This window comes from Sus scrofa, chromosome X, assembly GCF_054392235.1.
Source record: "Sus scrofa isolate SSC_HxYL_T2T_F1_AM1 chromosome X, Sscrofa_HxYL_maternal_Yorkshire_Landrace_v2.0, whole genome shotgun sequence".
In the NCBI taxonomy this organism is placed as follows: domain Eukaryota; kingdom Metazoa; phylum Chordata; class Mammalia; order Artiodactyla; family Suidae; genus Sus; species Sus scrofa.
The window spans coordinates 125735371-125756517 of record NC_139401.1 but is presented as its reverse complement, the minus strand read 5'-3'; the positions used below and the strand labels follow the sequence as shown (position 1 = coordinate 125756517).

Genomic DNA, 21147 nt, shown 5'->3' with positions numbered 1-21147 from the left:
GGATGTTTAGGGTTACAGGTCATATTTTGCCAGTGTTGAATGTTTGTTCTCAAATAACAAAATTGCCCATGTGTTTTTTAATAAATTTATTTTTCTCTTTTGGGGGTATGCAGGGCCATCTAAAGAAATAAGCCAAGTGAAAAGGCATTTCTTCTCTGGGTCTAGGGGTGGCACAGGTGGAAGGGATCAAAAGTAAGCAGATTCTGGATATATTTTAAGGCACAGCCAAAGAATCTGCTATTAACTGAGATGGACAAAACTATGCTAGGAGCAGCCTATAGTGTAAGAAGATCAGGAGCTCTTGCATTGAAACCCTGAATTTGAGATATCTATCAGATATCTATCGGACATTCGAGAGGAAATGTGAAATAGGCATTTGCCTATACTAGTCTGGAGTCCAGGAGATGGGTCTGAGCTGGAGATACAGATTTGGGAGTCATTAACATATAGATGCTATTATACAAAGACATGAGATTGGATGAAATCACCAAGGGACTAAGTGAATTTTAGAGAAGAGCTAAGAATAAGTATCTTTGGGTATTCCTATTTTAAAGACTGGGAAGAAAAGGAGAAGGTAGCAAAGGAGACTGAGAAGGAAAATTTTTGTGAAGTGAAAGGAAAATAATGAAAAAAAAAAATCACAGAAGCCAGATATTTAAGCCAGAGACTGTTTAAGGAGCATGGTGTAAAATGCTGCTAGTGGGTTAGAACTGAGATCACTGAGACCTGATCATTAGCTTTAGCAATGTAATTATCATTTTTCATTGTAAGAAAAGCAGTTTAGAATGAGGCAGTGAAAGTGGAAAACTTTATTTGAATGTGTTGATGAGTGAATTGCATTATAGCAAGTATAGAAAACTCAAAAAGTTTTGCTGCAAAGAAAATGGAGTGGTGCCAGGAGCGCTAAGTGCACCCGAGATATTTTTTTCAAGGCAAGAGGAGTTGCAATGTTTGTATGCTGATGGGCATCATCTAGTAGAGTGAGAAACATTATAATGTAAGAAAGAGCAAGGAGAATTGCTGGAGCAACGTCTAGTGCGAGAGGAAATGACACAGAGCAGAGAGAGCTGCTTAAGACAGAAACATAGTTGATCTAAAATAACAGGTGGGAAGATAGAGGATGTCTACCATGTACTGGTAGGTGAGCAGATATGACGGTGTGAGTATCTCAAAATTCTCTTCTCATTGCACATTTCTCAGTGATAGATTAAGCAAGCTCATCAGCTGACAGTAGAGTTGAAGCAGGATTAGATGCTTAAAGAGAAAAGATATAGGATGGGTATAAATGTTGGGAAGTGAGAGAGTGTGTGGATTAAATATCCACTTGAGATAACTGGGCATAGATTTAAAGTAATTCCAATAAGCATGGTTGTATGATTTTATCCAGCCACATTTAATTGCAGAGATATGAGTGCACAATAGGAAGAAAGTTGGATTTAACCAGGTTACTGCTTTTCCAAGAGAGTACAACACAAGAGAGCAGCAAGAGAGTTGAGAGTATATGCAAAGGAGAGATTTTAATGTTTGATCCTGGAATTTAACATGGTCAAGGAGGTAAAAGAGAACATGAAGTTTGGACTATGGCAAATACAACAGAACCATTCATGCCCAGGTGAGCTGAAGGATTGAGTTGGCATAAGATAAGGAATCAGATGGACTTATAGGAGGCAGTGGACAGAGAATGATGATGGAAATTGAGTTATGGACGGGTTGAACATTAGTTACGATAAAATCAAGGTTATGACCATGGGAACAGGTATCTGAGAGTAAAGACAAAATCACTGGAGGAGAAATGTTCAATGAAGTGAAATGTTGGGATGCTCCTGCATCATTTATGTCTATTATGAAATTTCTAAGAATTAAGACAGGAGTAGTTTTAGATAAAAATGCCAACACACCAGGAAATACCATCCTTGGAAAACGATTGAGGAATGGTCCAGGGGCCTTTAGAAATCACAACAATGAGACATAGTGAGTAATTTAGCCTGATGACATGAGAATTAAAACTGATGGTACATAGAGAGGAGAAAGGAAGAATGGTCTAGAAACAGTGAGGAGGAATCAAAGTGGACAGCCATCTGACCTATAGATAGAGTGTTAAAGGAGACAGTGGGAGAGAAATGAGGCACAGTGTAAGAAGACAGCAGGAGAAGCAATATTGGGAAGATCTAAGTTTTAGAGCAAGGGGGAAAGGAAAATTTCAGAAAAGAATATGACAGGTTTTGGTAATAAAGGGAGTGGTGAATTACAGAGGGCTTTATGAGTGGAAGGTTTTCAGTAGTTGAGGAAAGGTCAGAAAAATGAACAGAATGGAGGTGGTGTTGCAGAATTATATGGGACTTATACTGGGGGAGAGGAAGCCTGGGATCTGGGGCTTTTGGTGGTAACTGACACCAGGGATAAAAGGCTAGTGAGATAGGGCAGGTGGTCTTAGGGCAGACTGGGGTGGTGAAGCTGTGAGTGTTGAAGAGTGTGTAATGTTGAGTGTCTGGAATTCACTCTTGACCCAGAATATGGCTGCAAGAGTGTGAATCAGATTAGTTATCATCTTGGTCTGATTTGGCCCACTTATACTTTTAAGATTTTTGAGTTGTACAATTCTCACTGCCTTTGGTTTATTAACGCCTCTTGAATTGTTTGTGTGTGTATGTATAGTCCTCTGATGCCAGTAAGACAGTTATTTTTGTTAATATTACTTAATTAATTAAGTCTATATTTAGGGAGCAACTTCCATGGGCCAGAATGTCAGCCACAGGGACTGAAAGTGAAATATTGACTACCTTCGAGTAGCTCACAAAACATCAAAGTAGAATGAGTAGAACAATGTTTATAGTTGTTTATAATTAATAAACCTAAATGTAGTATAAAAACAGGCTAATATATTATCCATCAGACAGATATTTGTTCTTTTGAATTTTCCCTCAATAACTACATTTATTTTGTTGATCCATAAAAATGTAAAGAATAAAAATTACATATAGATACCAGCTATCCTAAGGCTCTTCCCAACTTACTGTCCCAAAGAATCTCAGGCCTGAGCAGTGGAGTATTTAATACAATTCCTACTTTATGACAACACAGTGGTTAGTGAGAAAAACACTGAAATGGGAATAGAGAAAGATAATAGAGCTCTGTGGCCATTTGTTGCATCTCAATTTATTCCAGTATAAAATGTGTGGGTTTTCACTACCTTAGGTCTAAGAGTGTGGGCTTAGACATTAATTCGCAAAGTATTTATTAAGTACAAGATTTCTAATGGAAAGCAGAATCAAGAAAGGGAAGTTTCAGCCTCACACTTTGTCCCCTAATTATCTCATAAATGCAAAATGTGCTTTTCATTAGAAATTAAAATTTCCTCATGAAAATGCTTAGAATAGGAAAAAAAGTCTGTTTCAGTTTTTGTTTGGGGGGTTTTGGGTGTTTTTAGCAGGCAAGGCAGGGGGACCCATTCCTGCTGTCATTTAATCCTTGACAAAATTTGACCTAAAATATAGGTATTAGTTACCAATTATTTGATAATTAAGGCACTAGCTGATAATTACAGGGGGATGGTTGATAAAAGGTCAACTTTTGAAAACTCTTTAACACACCTGCATTGTTGAAGGATAGGAAGTTGGGCAAAACAACATGCGTTTCCTATCCCATGATTTCATTGCTTAGAAATGGAGAAAGTATTATTTTTCAGAGTCGAGGGATAGTATCCAATTGGACATCAGCTGTTTTTCTATTGGTTTCATGCTTTAGCTGCCTTAGCACATTTCCTTTAAAGGCTACTGAAAAGGGGGAATGGGGAGAAAAGGAAAAGGAAAAAAATAGGTGCTGAATTTTGTCCTAGAAGTAACATAACTTTCTAGAAAACAAATGAACAACAGTAGCAACTCACCCTGACAATTTCTATTTCTCCGTAGCTTTAATTCATATACATAAAGCATCACAATGCCTAGTACTACTTAAACAGGCGATTTAGCCAACAGGTTGACAAGGACACGTGTGAGAAGGCCATCACAGCCTAGGAAAGCATTTTTGAAACCAGGTGACCAGAAAAACTGATTTTATAAGTAGAGAGCCAGCTAATACCTCAGAGGGAAGGGAGATTTTATGTGTGCTGGGACTCAAAGTACAATTTTCAAATTCAGTATTTGTTCACTTTCTGAAGGTTCAGCCCTTTAGGGACAGGATTCTTGGAGCTTTCGGTCTCATTCAGTATTCCTGGGGGAAAAAGATGTTATCACTGTGACTTTGTCAGCTTTGGTCTGCCTGACTCTTTAGAAGCTGGGGACATATCTGAACTAGAAGTATACTTCTGCCAAAACACAGCTAGAAAGTCTTCTAATTCTTCCAGGGAGAAGTCAATGTCAACAATAACAACATGCTCCAGGACTGGCAAGAACCTTTATGCATGGATTCAACAAAACTACTAAGTACCCATTGTTGACAGGCTCTGTGCTCAATCAATGCCAAAGATAAACAGGTGAATAGTAAGCCATCTATGCCATGTAAGAACTCACTGTCTAGAGTGAAAGATCAATAGATAATTATAACGTAGTACACATGGGGTTCTGATAGGGTGATCACAGCTTGCTATGGAAATACATTGGAGAGACACCTAACAAAGTCTTAGCTGGTACTTGATGGGGTACAGGAAAGGTTTTCCAACATTTAAGCCCTTATATTTATATTCAGGTGACTCCTTCTTGTCTTAGATTCAGGGGAAATCAACTATTTAATACATATAGCAAATACTTACTGAGTACTCACTGTGTTTTCGGTACTAATCTGGGTATTAGAATCATGAATAACAAAGAAAAAAAACTGTATAATCTAGTGAATAGAGGCAGACAATAAGTAAAATAAATAAGTAAATCAAATAGTATGTTATAAAATTCAATGTATTATAAAGAAAGTACAGCAAGACGGGTGAATAAAGAGTTGTCAGACAGGTAGACTGTCACATAGGAAGAAATGTCCAACATTTAAATTCTTTTACTCTAAATGAGATATGGAGCCAAAAATTAGGTTCTAGTAGAGGAGTAGTAAGATATTATTTCTATTTTAGCAAGATCACTCTGGTTGATGTGTGAAGAATGGATTTAGGGGGCCAAGTTTTGAAATAGGGAAACTATTAGAATAATCAAGATAAGAAAAGATGATGGCTTGGATCAGGTTTACAGCAATGAGAATATGAAAGCAGATATATTCTGGAATATTGAAGATATTACTGAGAGCATTTGTGGATGGGTTTGGGATGTTAAAGGAAAAAGAGAAATCAAGGATGACTCTAAGAATATTGGACTGAGCAACCAGAAGAATGGAATCACCATTAACTAAGATGGAAAACAATGAGGAAACAGCAGGATTATGTAGAGAAGATGGGAGAAGAGGAGGAATTCAGCTGTGGACTTTAAAAGATGGAGGTGCTTATTAGCCAAGTAGAGATGTTGGCTAGGCAACTGGATATATGAGTCTGGAGCTGAGAGGAGAGCTTGTGGGGAGTGATATGAATTTGGTTATCAACTTATGAATATTATGTGAAGGCCTGAAGCTACGTGAGATCATCTAGGAAGTGAGTGTAGACAGAGAAAAGGCTCAAAGACTGAGCCCTATGACACTGCAATACTAAGAGTTTGGGGAGATAAGAATGAACTAGCAAGGGAGACTGAAAAGGAGTCTCAGCCACTGGGGCAGAAGGAGATTTAGGAGTGTGATGTCAAGAAAGAGGGAGTCATCAACTATTTCAAATTCTGCTAAAGGTAAAATTAGTTGAGATGTTCCTGATTTGCTCAAAGCAAGGGTACACACCCAATGTATAGCAATCCACTTAAAGAATTAACATTTCTCTTGAAATTTGACAGGTTGATTCTAAAATTCTTATGGAAGAGAAAATGAGTTGAGGGAATCTTGCACTACAAATATAAAAATCCACTGTGAAATTAAAACAGTGTAATCCTAGCATTGATAGAATAGAAAATAAATTTTAAAAAGACTCTAGAAACGAAAAACAATGGATATATTATAATTTAGTATGTGATAAAGGTTTCATTTTTACATCACCATTAAATAAATAATGATGAGACAACAGGCCACTTATCTGGGAGAAAAAAGGATGAAACAAAGGTTTACTCTATTTCACACCATACATCAACAAATCTCATATAAATTTAAAATATAAATATAAAAAATAAAACTATTAAAGAAATAGAAGAAAATAAAGGAGACTATCTGTATAATCCTGGAATAAAGAATGCTTTCCCAAGCAGTAAATCAAGTGTATGTGCTAATATGTAAGGGAAAATTTCTCAGATTGGACAACAACATAAAAATTAAAAAATCAGGTAAGGCAAAAGATACAGTCATTAAGTAACAGCAACACAAATACAGATGGGAGAAAATATCTGCCATATATATGAAAAACAAAAGCTTAATATACAATATACAATGATACACTAGGAACCATTGAGAGAAAGACAACCCGACAGAAAAATGAGCAGAGTGTTACATTCCATCCCTTCTCCTTTTGAGATTCAGAAAAACGTATGGTATTTGTAATGAGAAGTTGTGTATATAGATACATGTTCTGCCATTTACTATGGTAACTGAACCACATCACTTGGCCTCTATGAGATACTAATCATACCTAATTGATGGGAAGGGAGCACTTACTTCAAAGACATGAATCACCAGTGATCCCATTTCACCTACCAATGCAGACCTATTTGTCACCAGGACACTGTATCATGTCCTTCAGATGCCATCTATTCATTCTGTGCATATACATCCCAGAGAGCTCAAAAGAAAAGATTTTAACTTCTCTCCTTGACTACTTTGGGCCTTTCAAAACAGGGCAATTTCTGTGTACAACATTATTACACAAGTCCTTACCTTTTAACACTTAAAACTTTGTCAATTAACCCTGCATGCCTTAATTACAAATGTTACTAAGTTGTAGACTACAGCTCCCAATTGCATCATAAGTTTTTCTAGGGCAAGTACCACATCTTTGACTTTCTGTGTATTTCCTTCTAGTATTTAGTGGTATTTAGTGGATTTTTCTTCACACATACCATGAGCGGTTTTTGACTACATATATATATCTACATCTACTTCCAGGGGCAAGTGCAAAATCAATTTTTTTACTGTAATGGAGAGTGGAGCTGCAGATGAATTCTTCAAAGAAATTAGTTTTTCTCTAATTTGGGGCTGTATGTGAAAAATCTAAGGAGACTTTGGCTTAACTGAATTTCCACTATAACCGTTAAGCCTGCATTTTTCTGGATTGATTTTTATATTAGTATTTCTTACTCTACAGAAAACTAAAGTGTGAGTTACCCTCCAACATGTGTGAAAACAAAAGAAAAAATATTAGCCCCAATATGTCTTAAATGTTATTGGCTTGATTGTTCTTTCCCAGCTACATGGTAAGACTATTAGGGATGACATCAGTATTTCTATACAATATATTTCAAATGTTCATTGGAATGCAGTGACAATCCTAGTGCCATAGAAGTGTTATACTACTAAATAATTAACTAAGAAATTATGAAAAACAAAATGGAGAATAAAAGACAACTACAAAAGCATCTATCACAGCAAAATGGTTGTCTTTTATAGTTGATTCTGTTTATTTTTCTGTGACTGAAGAATAAAATATCAATTATGGGCAGATGGCCATTAGCATAATCCATAATGCCAGAAGACAAAACAATGCTTTGTCTCTATCACCTTTGATTAGCAGCATAATGTTTTATTGGGCTCCATATAAATAACACTGAGTAACACAATATGGGCTTTGACAAAGCAACAGTTTGTTTTCAATGACAGCATCTCTGTTAGGAAATAAAAGAAATGAAGAAAATATCATCCAAATCTTCAAACATGGGCCAAAATGTGAGATGTTCCTGATTCGTTCAAAGCAAGAGTACATACACGATATATAGCCATCCACTTAAAGAATTAACATTTCCATGAAAATCATCTTTAACAAGAAAAAAAATTTGACTTTCTAATGAAAAACCAAATGGCTTAAATAATACATCCATATTCTAAGTATTTGAAGGAAAGCATATGCTTTCAAATTTGGTGAGCTTTGGAATTCTTATCTTAGATTTCACCTAACGGGCCTTTGACAGCCACAGACAAGAAAGGCTAAGGAGATTCCATCCCCAGGACGTGAGATGCTTCCATGGCTTAGACTGGATGACTCATAGCTAATAGCAAATTCAGGTGAACATCTTTCCTAAATAAAATCTCTGTAGGAAGAGTGGGCAAAGGCTATAAAAGGCAAGACTGAAAGTTATTTAATTCTACTTGAATACAAAAGTTACAACCACCTTTATAACCTGCATGAAATAGAGTAAAGCACTAGTGACTCTGCTAAGGGACTAATTTTAAGTGGAAATGTGTTAGCTAAGGAAATGGCTTATGGTAGAAAAAGCATAAGAGGATCTCTGAATGGGTGGGGTAACTCTAAGAAATGGAGGAGTGTCTTCTAGGCAGCATTCAGCAGAGATTGTTTCTTTTCTCTACATACACCCAATGAAGTAGCCATTTGGGGAATGTTTTTTGCAGATGGCACCGGCAGAGCCAGTTTGCATTAAAGGAGAGTTGCAGTGCCAGCACTCCACCAATCTGCAAAGACAGCAACTAAAGTCATAGAAATGCAAAGACAAGAAATTGGTCAACAGCCATTTAATTAAAAACTATTTACACTTAATATTTTGGAACCTACTGACCCTAAGGAGCTCCTCTTGCTGTCTGGTAGCACTACCCCTAAAAAATCTGTATCTTGCTCATAATAATATTTATGGTTTTATTCTGATCACAAGAGCTATATTTGCTTATCATTGAAATTATAAAATACCTAAAAACACAATGAAAAGAAAAATTCTATCATCCCCTGATAATTTCTATATTGACATATATTTACCCAGGCTTTTTTCATTTTGAATGCATGTGAGAGTGTGTGTGTTTCTATGTGTGTAACTGTGTGTGTCTGTTTTTTTAAAACTAGATCATATTCCAAAAGCATTTCTGTATTTTTAAAAAACTGTAATACGTTCCATGTCATTAAATATTCTCAAAAAATGCTATTGTTATTGGCTGTATAGTATTCAGATTTTCTCTAAAACTATTGAGCATTAGTATAAAAAACATTTTCCTCTGTTTGGAGTAGTAGTTAATGCAATACCATAGCAAAATTAAACATGTGGTAACCATTTTAGACCATGAGACAAAATTAATATTTTTTGCAGATGTTATAATTGCGTACCTAGAAAATCTCACTTGGGTAAATCAACTATTGGAATAAGGAAATTTAGGAAGTTGGCTAGAAATAAGATAAATTTGTTTATACTAACAATATAGAATTAGAAATTGAAATTCAAGAAATAAGAAATTCTATTCACAGTTGCCACAAAATCTATAAAATCTCAAGTAATAAATGTTATACGGAAAAATATAAGAACATACTGAAGCCCTATAAAAGTACCTGAAGAGATGGATAGACAATACCATGAGCCTTAGAAATGAAGACAATACTTTAAAGCTTCAATATATTCCTAAATCTAAATTAAGTTTCTGTTGTTTGGACTGAATTCTCCAAAACAGCATAGAATATATCTAATATGGCAAGAGACAAAATGCAGACTATGTAGCTTACATGAAAATTATTTTGGAGGTTTCTGTGGATTACCTCCAAGAATAAAGCAAATGTCCTCCAGGGCAGCTGATACAAACACAAGATAGCCAGGTGATTACACATCAGTGATGACATGTAAGAAGCTACAGATACCGAAAACCTATGAGCAGCAAATCATAGTATCAGAAATTATGAATTATAAGTTTTGAATTGCAATCGGGATGATTTTTTTCAACCTGCATAGTGGTGTCTGAAGTTAAAGAACTAAGATTTACTAATTTAATGATAGTTGATAATAGCAATGCTGGGCAATAAAGTTAGCATATTAATTTATTTTCAATCAAAAATTTTTGGAATTATAAAAAATTTAAAGTTCTTATGACAGAAGAAATGTGCAAGTGCCAAGAAATTTTTGAAGAACAATATGGGAAGACTTGACCTAACAGATTTCAAAATATATTGTAAAGCCACTGTACTCAAAGGACTATGGAACTGGCAAAAGAATAGGCAAATGGATGAGTGGAACAGAAAAGAGCATCAAGAAACTGATCCAAGTCTATATAGGAATAACATGTATTAAAATAAGGGAAATCAAAGAGGTAAGGGAACAAAGCATTATTCAGTAAATCTAATTAAATTCACTGGAATATCTACATTTAGAAGAAAATTAATTTAGATTCTTACCTACATAGATTTTGGAATGATTAAAAAATTTTGGACTGTATTTTTTATTAAAGTATAGTTTATTTACAATATTGTGCCAATTTCTGCTGTACAGAAAAGTGACCCAGTCATATATTGGAATGATTATTATTTTTATTTATCTTTATTTTTTAATAGTTATTTCCCAAGTACAATTTTTTTTCCTACGGTACAGCATGGTGACCCAGTTACACATACATGTACACATTCTTTTTTCTCACATTATCATGCTCCATCATAAGTGACTAGACATAATCCCCAGTGATACACAGCAGGATCTCACTGCTAATCCATCCCAAAGGCAACAGTTTGCATCCATTAACCCCAAGCTCCCAATCCACCCCACTCCCTCTCCCTCCCCCCTCTCCCTCCCCCTTGGCAACCACAAGGCTATTCTGCAAGTCCATGACTTTCTCTTTGATGGAAAGGTTCATTTGTGCCCTATATTAGGTTCCAGATATAAGTGACATCATATGGTATTTGTCTTTCTCTTTCTGACTTACATCACTCAGGATGAGAGTCTCTAGTTCCAACCATGGTGCTGCAAATGGCATTATTTCCTTCTTTTTACGGCTGAGTAGTATTCCATTGTGTATATATACCACATCTTCCTAATCCAATCATCTAGCAGTGGACATTTGGGTTGTTTCCATGGCTTGGCTATTGTGAATAGAGCTGCAATGAACATGTGAGTGCATGTGCCTTTTTAAGGAAAGTTTTGTCCGGATATATGTCCAAGAGTGGGACTGCTGGGTCACATGGTAGTTCTGTGGATGGATTTCTAAGGTACCTCCATACTGATCTCCAAAGTGGTTGTACCAGCTTACATTCCCACCAACAGTGCAGGAGGGTTCCCTTTTCTCCACACCCCCTCCAACATCTGTTATTTGTGGACTTATGAATAACGGCCATTCTGACTGGTGAGAGGTGGTATCTCATGGTAGTTTTGATTTGCATTTCTCTTATAACAACAATGTTGAGCATTTTTTCATGTGTTTGCTGGCCGTCTGTATATATTCCTTGGAGAACAGTCTATTCAGGTCTTTTGCCCATTTTTCCATTGGCTTGCTGGCTTTTTTCCTGTTGAGTTGTATAAGTTGCGTGTATATTCTAGAGATTAAGCCCTTGTCTGTTGCATCATTAGAAACTATTTTCTCCCATTCTGTAAGGTGTCTTTTTGTTTTCATTTTGGTTTCCTTTGCTGTGCAAAAGCTTGTCAGTTTGATTAGGTCCCACTGGTTTATTTTTGCTCTAATTTCTATTGCTTTAGGAGACTGACCTGAGAAAATATTCATAAGGTTGATGTCAGGGAATGTTTTGCCTGTGTTCTCTTCCAGGAGTTTGATGGTGTCTCGTCTTCTATTTCAGTCTTTCAGCCATTTTGAGTTTTATTTTTGTGCATGCTGTGAGGGTGTGTTCTAGTTTCACTGATGTGCATGCAGCTGTCCAGGTTTCCCAGCAATGCTTGCTGAAAAGACTGTCTTTTTCCCATTTGATGTTCTTGCCTCCCTTGTCAAAGATTAATTGACCATAGGTGTCAGGGTTGATTTCTGGGTTCTCTATTCTGTTGCATTGGTCGGTCTGTCTATTTTGGTTCCAGTAGCACACTGTCTGGATGACTGTGGCTTTGTAATAGTGCCTGAAGTCTGGGCGAGTTATGCCTCCTGCTTGGTTTTTGTTCCTCGGGATTGCTTTGGCAATTCTTTTATGGTTACATATAAATTTTTGGATTGTTTGTTCTAGTTCTGTGAAAAATATCATGGGTAATTTGATAGGGAATGATTATAAACTAAATTGAAAAAATTAGATGTAGTAAAAGGATAGTATTTTGTAAATTCAATATCAGTAAGGTTTCCTACCTAGCAAGATAAAAAAATCTAGAAGGGATAAAATAAAAACTTGATTGCTTTAACCACATAAATAGTAAAATATTCTGTGAATCAAAAGATTCTATAAATAAATTCAGGTGACAATATTGCAGATAAAGCCTTTTTAAATATAACAGCAAAACATACAGCTTTAATACACAAAATATCCTGCAAATCAATAATTAATGATCTGTTATAGAAAATGTAATAAAACAACATTCAATAGGCAAAGCATGTGAATATAAATTTACAGAATTAAAAAATAATAAACATACAAATATATGTTAAACCTCAGTAGTTGTCAGGGAAATGAAAATTGAAATATCAAAGGGATATGATTTTTTTAATTAGAGTGGAAAAATTGGAAGATCTAATGATATCTACTGTTAGAGAGAGCACAGGAAATGGGCAATAGCTCAAAGAAGTTGGCAGGAGTATAAATTTGCTCTAACTATTTTGGAAAATAATTTGGCAATAACTATGAACATTTAAGGGTGCATATCTTTTGATTCCGCTATTTCACTTGCAGAAATCTACGCTGCCAGTATAAACAAATACATGTACCGGGATATTCATTATAACACCCTTGAGTTTCCTAGACATTGCAAACGTTCTTCATTGCCCTAAAACCCTTGAAATAATTTGCCTTTCTGAGCTAAGATAATTGAACTTTAATGTTTTACCCAAAAGGTAGGCATCCAAATAATGCTACTAGACTTGCATATTCACCTATTTGACAAAGGCAATTAATCCCTTCGTAAAATTTATTGAACTGCATTGAACTTCATAAAAGACACTTTTGGAGTTCTTGTTGTGGCGCAGTGGAAACGAATCCAAACAGGAATCATGAGGTTGCAGGTTCAATCCCTGGCCTCACTCAGTGGGTTAAGGATCCGGCATTGCCATGAGCTGCGGTGAAGGTTGCAGACATGGCACGGATCTGGCGTTGCTGTGGCTCTGGCATAGGCCGGTGGCAGCAGCTCCGATTCAACACCTAGCCTGGGAACCTCCATATGCCACAGGTGCAGCCCTAAAAAGACAAAAGACAAAAATAAATAAATAAAAGACATTTTCTTAAATTCCCAGCAGTAGAAATGGGCTTCAGGTGTAGACAAATTATTCAGTCTGATCTTTACTACTGTTAGATCTTTTTCCAGCTTTTTAATTCTCTCCCTATGTATAAACTTAGTTGTGGAGTCAAAAATCTATGATACAGCATGATAGAGTGGGATTCTGGTCTTCTGCCAATTTTCTAATTGCCCAATTAAAAAAGAGCTATAAGATGAGCTCATCTATTAAAGAAGTTCAATTTTGTAATGCTTTCACAATAAGTTAGTTTGGATAATTACTTCTATCACAGTGTCACTGTGTATAAATTAGCCCCTCAATAAATATTGATTGAAAAAATGAAAAAATCTTTTATTGTGGGGAGGAAAATGTGGAACATGAGAAGGTGAAAGACATAAACCATTCGACCAAGTATTTGTTATATGCTTTAAATTCTTTTTTCTCCAAATATTTGCTATGCTCACTTTGTGTTAGACACCATTTACTCAACAAATTTTTACTGAACACCTACTATAAGCTAGTGCTGTGCCAGGAACTGAGTACGCAACAATGAATAATATAGATGATGGAACTTGCACTGAATCAGCATTTCCTAGGGCTTATACACACACTATCTACCTAAAGATTTTTCCAGCATGTTTCAGAAAAGAAAAACAAAACAGAACAAAATACACAAGAAGAAGCAGAAGAACTGAATAGACATTTTCCAAAGAGGAAATTCACACACACATACACACACACACACACAATGGAATGGCCAACAGGCACAAAAAAGATGCTCAATATCACTAACCATCAGGGAAGTGCAAATCAAAACCACAATGAGCTATCACTTTATACCTGTCAGAATGGCTATCATTAAAAAGAACACAAATAACAAATGCTGGTGAGGATGTGGAGAAAAAGGAACTTTTGTACACTATGGGTGGGACTATAAATTGGTGCAGACATTGTGGAAAGCAGTATGGAGGAACCTCAAAAAACTTAAAATAGAACTACCAATGAGCCATTAATTTCACTCCTGGGCATTTATCTGAAAAAAGAAACACACACGCTAATTTAAAAAGATATGTACACCACAATGTCCACCACAGTGCTATTTACAATTGCCAAGATATGGAAAAAAACTAAGTTTCTGTCAAGAGATTAATGGATTAAAGAAGATGTGGTACACACACACACACAATGGAATACTACTCAGCCATAAAAATAAAATTTTGCCATTTGCAGCAACCTGGATGGACTGGGAGGGTATTATACTAAATGAAATAAATCAGACGAAGAAAGTCAAACCCTGTATGATATCACTTTTACATGAAATATAAATTCTATAGGAACTAAGCTGGAGCGTTTTTAGTGACAGACTTTCCTTAAAACTATTCCTCCTAGTAAAAGGAACTCCCCTACACTGTTGGTAGGAATGTAAACTAGTACAACCGCTATGGAAAACAGTCTGGAGGTTCCTCAGAAAACTAAATATAGAACTACCATATGATCCAGCAATCCCACTCCTGAGTATGTATCCAGACAAAACTATAGTTTGAAAAGATACATGCACCCCAATGTTCATTGCAACACTATTTACAATAGCCAAGACATGGAAGCAATAACTTCCATCAGCAGAGCACTGGATGTACAATGGAGTATTGCAGGCAGCCCTAAGAATGAAATAATGCCATTTCCAGCAATATGGATGGACCTAGAGATCATCATAGTAAGTGAAGTTCGATAAAGACAAATACCATATGATATCATTTATATGTGGAATCTAATAAAAAAAAGATAGAAAGGAACTTATTTACAAAACAGACTCACAGATTTAAAAACAAATTTATGGTTACCAAAGGGGAAATGTGGGGTGGAGGGATAAATTAGGAGGTTGGGATTAACATATACACATTGCCATTTATAAAAGAGACAACCAACGAGGACCTACTGCATAGCACAAAAAAACTCTACTCAATATTTTGTAATCGCCTATATGGGAAAAGAATCTGAAAAAGAATATATGTATATGTATAGCTGATTTACTTTAGTGTACACCTGAAATTAATACAACACTATAAAGCAACTATACGCCAATAAATTTTTTTCTAAAAGCAACTGTTCCTCTCTTGTCACTACGTTCTGTTTACTGGGCTGATCAGCTAGCTATAATTCCTTAGGGAAATTAAAGCTGAATGAATCTTGCAATGTTTGTTGAGCTCATTTCTTCCTTCCTCCTTTCCTTCAATAATATTTTATTATGTGCATGTTTTATTTCACGCTTTGTCATGAGCTCTGACAATGCATCAGTGAACAAAAGAGACATAGCACATGCCCTCATGAAGCTCATACTCTAGAAGTCTCATAGATATTAATGAAATGATTGCCCAAGTCATATAATGTATAATATCAACAAAAGAAATGCTGTGAGTCCCCTGATATAGCCTAAAGAATCAAGGAAGGCTTCCATGGGGAAATGGCTCTTTAGCTGATATCTGAAGGATGAGTTGGAGATAATAAGACAGAGACACAAGGTTAGAGAAAGAGCCTATCTTAGACAAGGCTAAAGCAAAGGTCCTGTGGTGGTAAAGAGTTAGTGGGTTACTATATGACAAGGTTTGTACACATCCATCCTTTTAATTCTCTCAACAATCCTTTCTGCAAAGTAGCTAAGATTCCCATTTTACAAATGAGGACACTGAAGCATAGAGGGTTAGTAGCTGCACGACCTTAAGTAAGTGTTATGGCTATAAGTGAAAGCCAGTGTCGAGTGCCTCTAAGGCAGTGGGTCTCAGTTGGACTCCTATCCCCCAGAGCACATCTGGCAAAGTCTGGAAGCAATTTTAGTTGTCACATCTTGGAGGGGGTGGAGTACGCTACCGGGGTGAGCCAGAGATGCAACTACACACCCTACAATGCATAGGACAGCCACCAGAATAAACAAGTATCTGGCTCCCAATTTTAATAGTGCCAAGGTTGAGAAACCCTGGCACTACGGAATTTGGGCTACGCCCAAACTCTTAACCCTTCCACAGATTTGCCTGTTCTCCCTGGTTTGTGCAAATAGACTTCTGGTCAGCCAGCTCCAATTAGCTACACATGTCTAGCAGTGGACCTGGGTCAGACCTAAGCAGAGACCTCTGCTACTTGGCAATTCTTTCAATGATCCACACCAACGCTGTGTTATCAGTTCCATCTCATAGATGAAGAAACAGAGGTTAAACAACATGCCTTGAGTCTCAGAAGTCACGGTGACAGAGAAATTGAGTCCAGAGCTTTTAAATTGAATCTAAAGTCATTTTCCCTTTATAAGGCAGCCCTTCAAAGGACAGATGCTTACTTTCAGTCTCCTCAGGTATAAATGGCAAATGCTGGAGATGCAGGTCTGGATCTGGGCTGCAGGGGTGCTATAAAGAGTTTTTCAAATTTAGTGCCTACATAATTTTTTTTTTGGAGCTTGAAAATCAGCCAGTGTTATTCAACTTGAATTCTTCTCTTGCTAGGCTCAAAGCACACCAGACACACAATCTGCTGTTTGCATAGAGAATGTGTCAAGAGAGAAAAGAATAGCACTCACATGTGAGCATCTGCTTGAAAAATCCATTTCACCATTAACCATACAATTGAGTGAGAAAAACATCTGTGCCTGCTATTGCAGATGTAATCATAAAACCAAAATGTAGCAGTGGAACAAACTGGAAGAGCGGCAGAAGACAAGAAACAGGAGAAACACCTAGCTTTATTGTCAGAAAGAGATGGGGCTGTGGCTAGGCTCCTGCACTGAATCCTCTTGCCTTCACCTTTCGAACATGACACCATCTGTAGGAAACAGCAAGATCACAAGCAGGCAAATTATGCAGGGCAGCTCTAAAGAAGCAATAAACAAGGCAGAGGAATCCTGAAGACCACAAAGAGACAGCAAAATTACATCTAAATATATGTTACTGGCATTTCAATGTTAAGGCAGATGACAGGATCGTGGAACAAGAAAATGCAGAAAATGTCAAAGCTGAAGATCCCTCAGAAATCAACTAGTTCAATCTTACTCATGAGGAAACTGAGGCCCAGAGAGCAATACGACTGCCCAAGGCCACACAGATAGTTTGTGGCAGGTGATTCTAAACAGTTCCAGGGAAACACTTCTTTATTTCAGGCTGGCAAGAGAGAAACACCTTACAAAACTTTACAAATAACTGAGAACATCAGTTTGCAAGCATAACTCTGCTACAGCAATGTAAAAGCCTGCCTTGATTCCAGGAGCCGAATGGCAATGCTGATTACTCATCTTTGCCCAAAGTGCTAAGGTATAGTTCTGCCACTCAGGTGAAATTAAAATACCTACTAGATCTCAGCAAGTGACACTGCATACCTGCTTCGAAAACCTACCTCAAGTGTAAACACGGCTCTACTTCTGCTGGGCTGTCAGTTTTAAAGAACCACACAACTTTAATCTGAAGGTGGAAAGAAAGGGACACCAACCAGGCCCATGAAGAATCTGCACCCTGGAAGTCAGGAAGCTAGGTTTCATCTTCTGGTTCTGCCTAGAACTAACTGTATGACCACAGGATAAATACAGACCACTGAACCTGAGCTCTCCAAAACCTTTTCTCCTCCAGAGAAGGGGATAAGAAAAAGCAAAGAAATGGAGAAATGTATGGGAGGAGAAGGTGGAAAAAGCAGGGTTGCCTTCTCTACCTGCCCATGCTCTCAACTGCTGCCATAACTAGCATCCTGTTATGGAGCCCACACAACGCCACTGCTTAACTCAGCCATGGACGCATCATTCATTTGATGGTCATTTGTGGCCATCTTCACTCATGAAATGTCTGTTCAAATCCTTTGCCCATTTTTACTGGTTGGTTTCTTATTAAGGAATTATAAAAGACATTTATATATTCTGGATCTAAGTATTTATTCTGATATAAGTGCTCTATTTTCTCCTATTCCAAGGTTTGCCTTTCATTCTCTCAGCAATATCTTTCGAATAGGAAGCTTATAACTTTTATAACATTAAATTTATCATTTTCTTATACTTTTACGCAGTTTTGTATTCTATATATGAACTTTCATATACTCCAAAGTCATAGAGATTATCTCCTATGTTTTCTTCTAGGCAATTTAGAGTTTGAGGTTTTCTATTTAGTTCCATTTAGAATCTATTTTTTTATTTTTTAGACTCTATTTATTATCCATTTCAAGGTGATTTTTGTGTATGGCCCAAGACAAAAGTTAATACTTGTTGAATACCAATGGTTCAGTCTCTTTACATATATTAACTCATTCAATCCTCCCAACATCCCTAAATGGGTTGTATACTACTGTCATCTCCATTTGAATGGCATGAAGCCTCAGGTTCAGTGAGTTTATATAAATTACTCTCAATCCCACAGCTATTAAATAGTAGAGCCGAGATCTAAAGTCATATGTACCAATACAATATACCACCTTCTCGACTTCAGGGAGGTAGTCCCTACAGGATTGCAGGGTGAGTTAAGGGCACTAGTCAGTCATTAATGTGCTATCAAGGCTCACAACACATTGAAAAAAGATGTAGTCCCCCTGGCCCTGTCAGCACACAATGGCTACTTGTGTTTTCCCACTTCTGCCTTGTATCTGTCTCTGTTTTATTATCCAAAGCCACAGGGGGAAATGAGCATTCCAGAAGCTCCCACAGCAGATTTAGAGTTTCCATGGAACTACCTACTTTCAGAAGATCAGAGGCTTCCATATTATAAATGATATATTATCACTTGCTATATTGTTCTTTGAACTTCAAGAAGAACAATATATGCAAAATCATTCATTTTGTGAGCTGGTATGAACTAACCTAACAACACAGAAATTATTTGGGATTTTCCTAATAATCCTTTTATACTTAATTTTTAGAGTCTTTAAAAGCTTGTACCAGTGCTGTTTTATTTGGTTTTTCATAACCTTTCAAGATAAGCAAAGAAGATTATATTATCTCCAATCTACTTATAAACAGAATCACATGGAGATAAATGACTTGTCCAAATACACAAAGCTAATAGACAATGGAACTTAAATTGAACCGTAGGTCCTCTAATAGCCTGCTACTAATTTTCAAATTAAAATGCACTCATTTTATAATCATTGTTTCTTAATATTATGTCTCAGGATGTTCAGATGGGGCATGTAGCATCACCAAGGTCTCTAAATATTTTCTTTAATAATTCTTTCCCCAAATTATGAGCATCCCAGTATCACTCTCTGACCATTAGGATAGAAACAGCTATTCCCAGGACATTTCAAGTGATGTCACTTTAGCAGGCTTTTAAAATACTGGGCCAAAGAAAAAGATTCCTAAGAGAAAGAACATGTTACCTTGAAGAGTAATCAGTTATGCGAATGGTTTCACTGCTTGTTATACCATGGATTATGCTTTCATTTTTCATATTAATGTTCTTTATGCTTTACAATTAGTCATGGCAAATTACCTGTCCTTCGCCTTGGCAAGGGCAGCTCAGTGGATCTCAGTAGATTATTTTCTAAGTTCTGTCTGGTGAATTCTTGCTCACATTCTTCTTCAGGCATTAACATGTAATTTTTTGAATGAAGGAATGTGTTTCATTTGACACCATCTCATTCATGTAGGAAATTACCTATTGAATGAGGAATTGGAAAAATTTGTCACTCTTTTTTTGCAATGGTGCCTTGCAAAAAATTAATTTTAATTTAAATGTTAAAAAAAAGAATTGGAACTTTAAAGAAAATTAAAGTTCATTCAACAATTCTTAGTTATTCTAACAAGAGAAGACTTGTGGCATGGAGCATACAAAATAGCAAATAGTCCAAAAGCCACATCCACCTCCACACCCACCCCCCACCCCTGCCCAGTCCTGGCAAATGCCTGCCCCTCCTCTGCAATCCATCCCACTGGTTCGTCCCCATATTTCCCATATGGCAATATCTATCTAGCTGCATTTTCATTACCTGTTTACTAGTCAGTCACCACCCCCCACCCCTTAGTATGTGAGACCTTCTAGGACAAGAATAATGTCTTAATCAGGACTGAATACCCAGCTTAATACACTACACTGCAAAGAAGTGCTTAGTAAGTCAATGAAGCCATGTGCCTTTGGAAAACAAGAGTACATCCTTTTTAGCTACAGCTTTATCTTACAAATAATGTTTTATTCGGTCCCTAATCTAACCATTATATTGCATTCCCATAATCCTCTCTGAGGAGGGAAATCACATAACGTCTCTTTCCTTGAAGATTTCACTGTCTGCCACTTTCTAAAGGCCACATGGTAGCCTCCCTTTAGAGTACTTTGTAAAGAGTTGCTATTTTCCTTGTCATTTGCTATGCGGCATGGTCCTTAAGATTAGCAAGCTCCTTCAAACACTGCTAGGATGGTGTCTCAGAGGTCTCAGAGGTCAAATACTTTGTTCCCACAGGCTGCTTAGGCCTTTTTGAAAGACATCTGAATATGGTGGAGATGCAGGGAGGACTCTTGTTTCTCAAACAGACTGGCTTAATTATATTTCGTAATTTTTTTAATGGAGAGGTGTGTCACTGCAGAAACCCCCACCCAGGGCCTACTCACAGTTACATCATTGCTCTTCACCAGGGAATAATTTAAATTTCTTTACACTCCATTTATTTTGCTAATGTCATTTATGACTTTGGGGGAGCAAAGGAGAGAGCCTCTGTGGTCTCTCTCAGTCTCTTTAAAGAACTGAGTTATTATTAAACCAATATCTTCACTATTAAAATCCCTTGTTTCTATTAATAATGACTGCAATTACCGGAGTGGAGAGCCATAAAAGAAAGTGTTATTATTTGTTCTAACTTTAGGCTAATTAAGCCCAACAAATGATATATAAGTAGATCCAAAATATCTCCAATTTGTATGCATTGTGCAA

General features: G+C 36.7%; 1 long non-coding RNA gene across 5 annotated transcripts in view; it reads right to left on the bottom strand.

Moving 5' to 3' along the window:
• Positions 1-21147, bottom strand: part of LOC146394805 (uncharacterized) — a 655226-nt gene that overhangs the window by 421529 nt on the left and 212550 nt on the right. For all 5 annotated transcript variants that reach the window (XR_014835895.1, XR_014835891.1, XR_014835893.1 and 2 more), the window contains one exon: positions 19716-19880. This is a non-coding gene — a long non-coding RNA (uncharacterized LOC146394805). The remainder of the gene's footprint in view (positions 1-19715; positions 19881-21147) is intronic.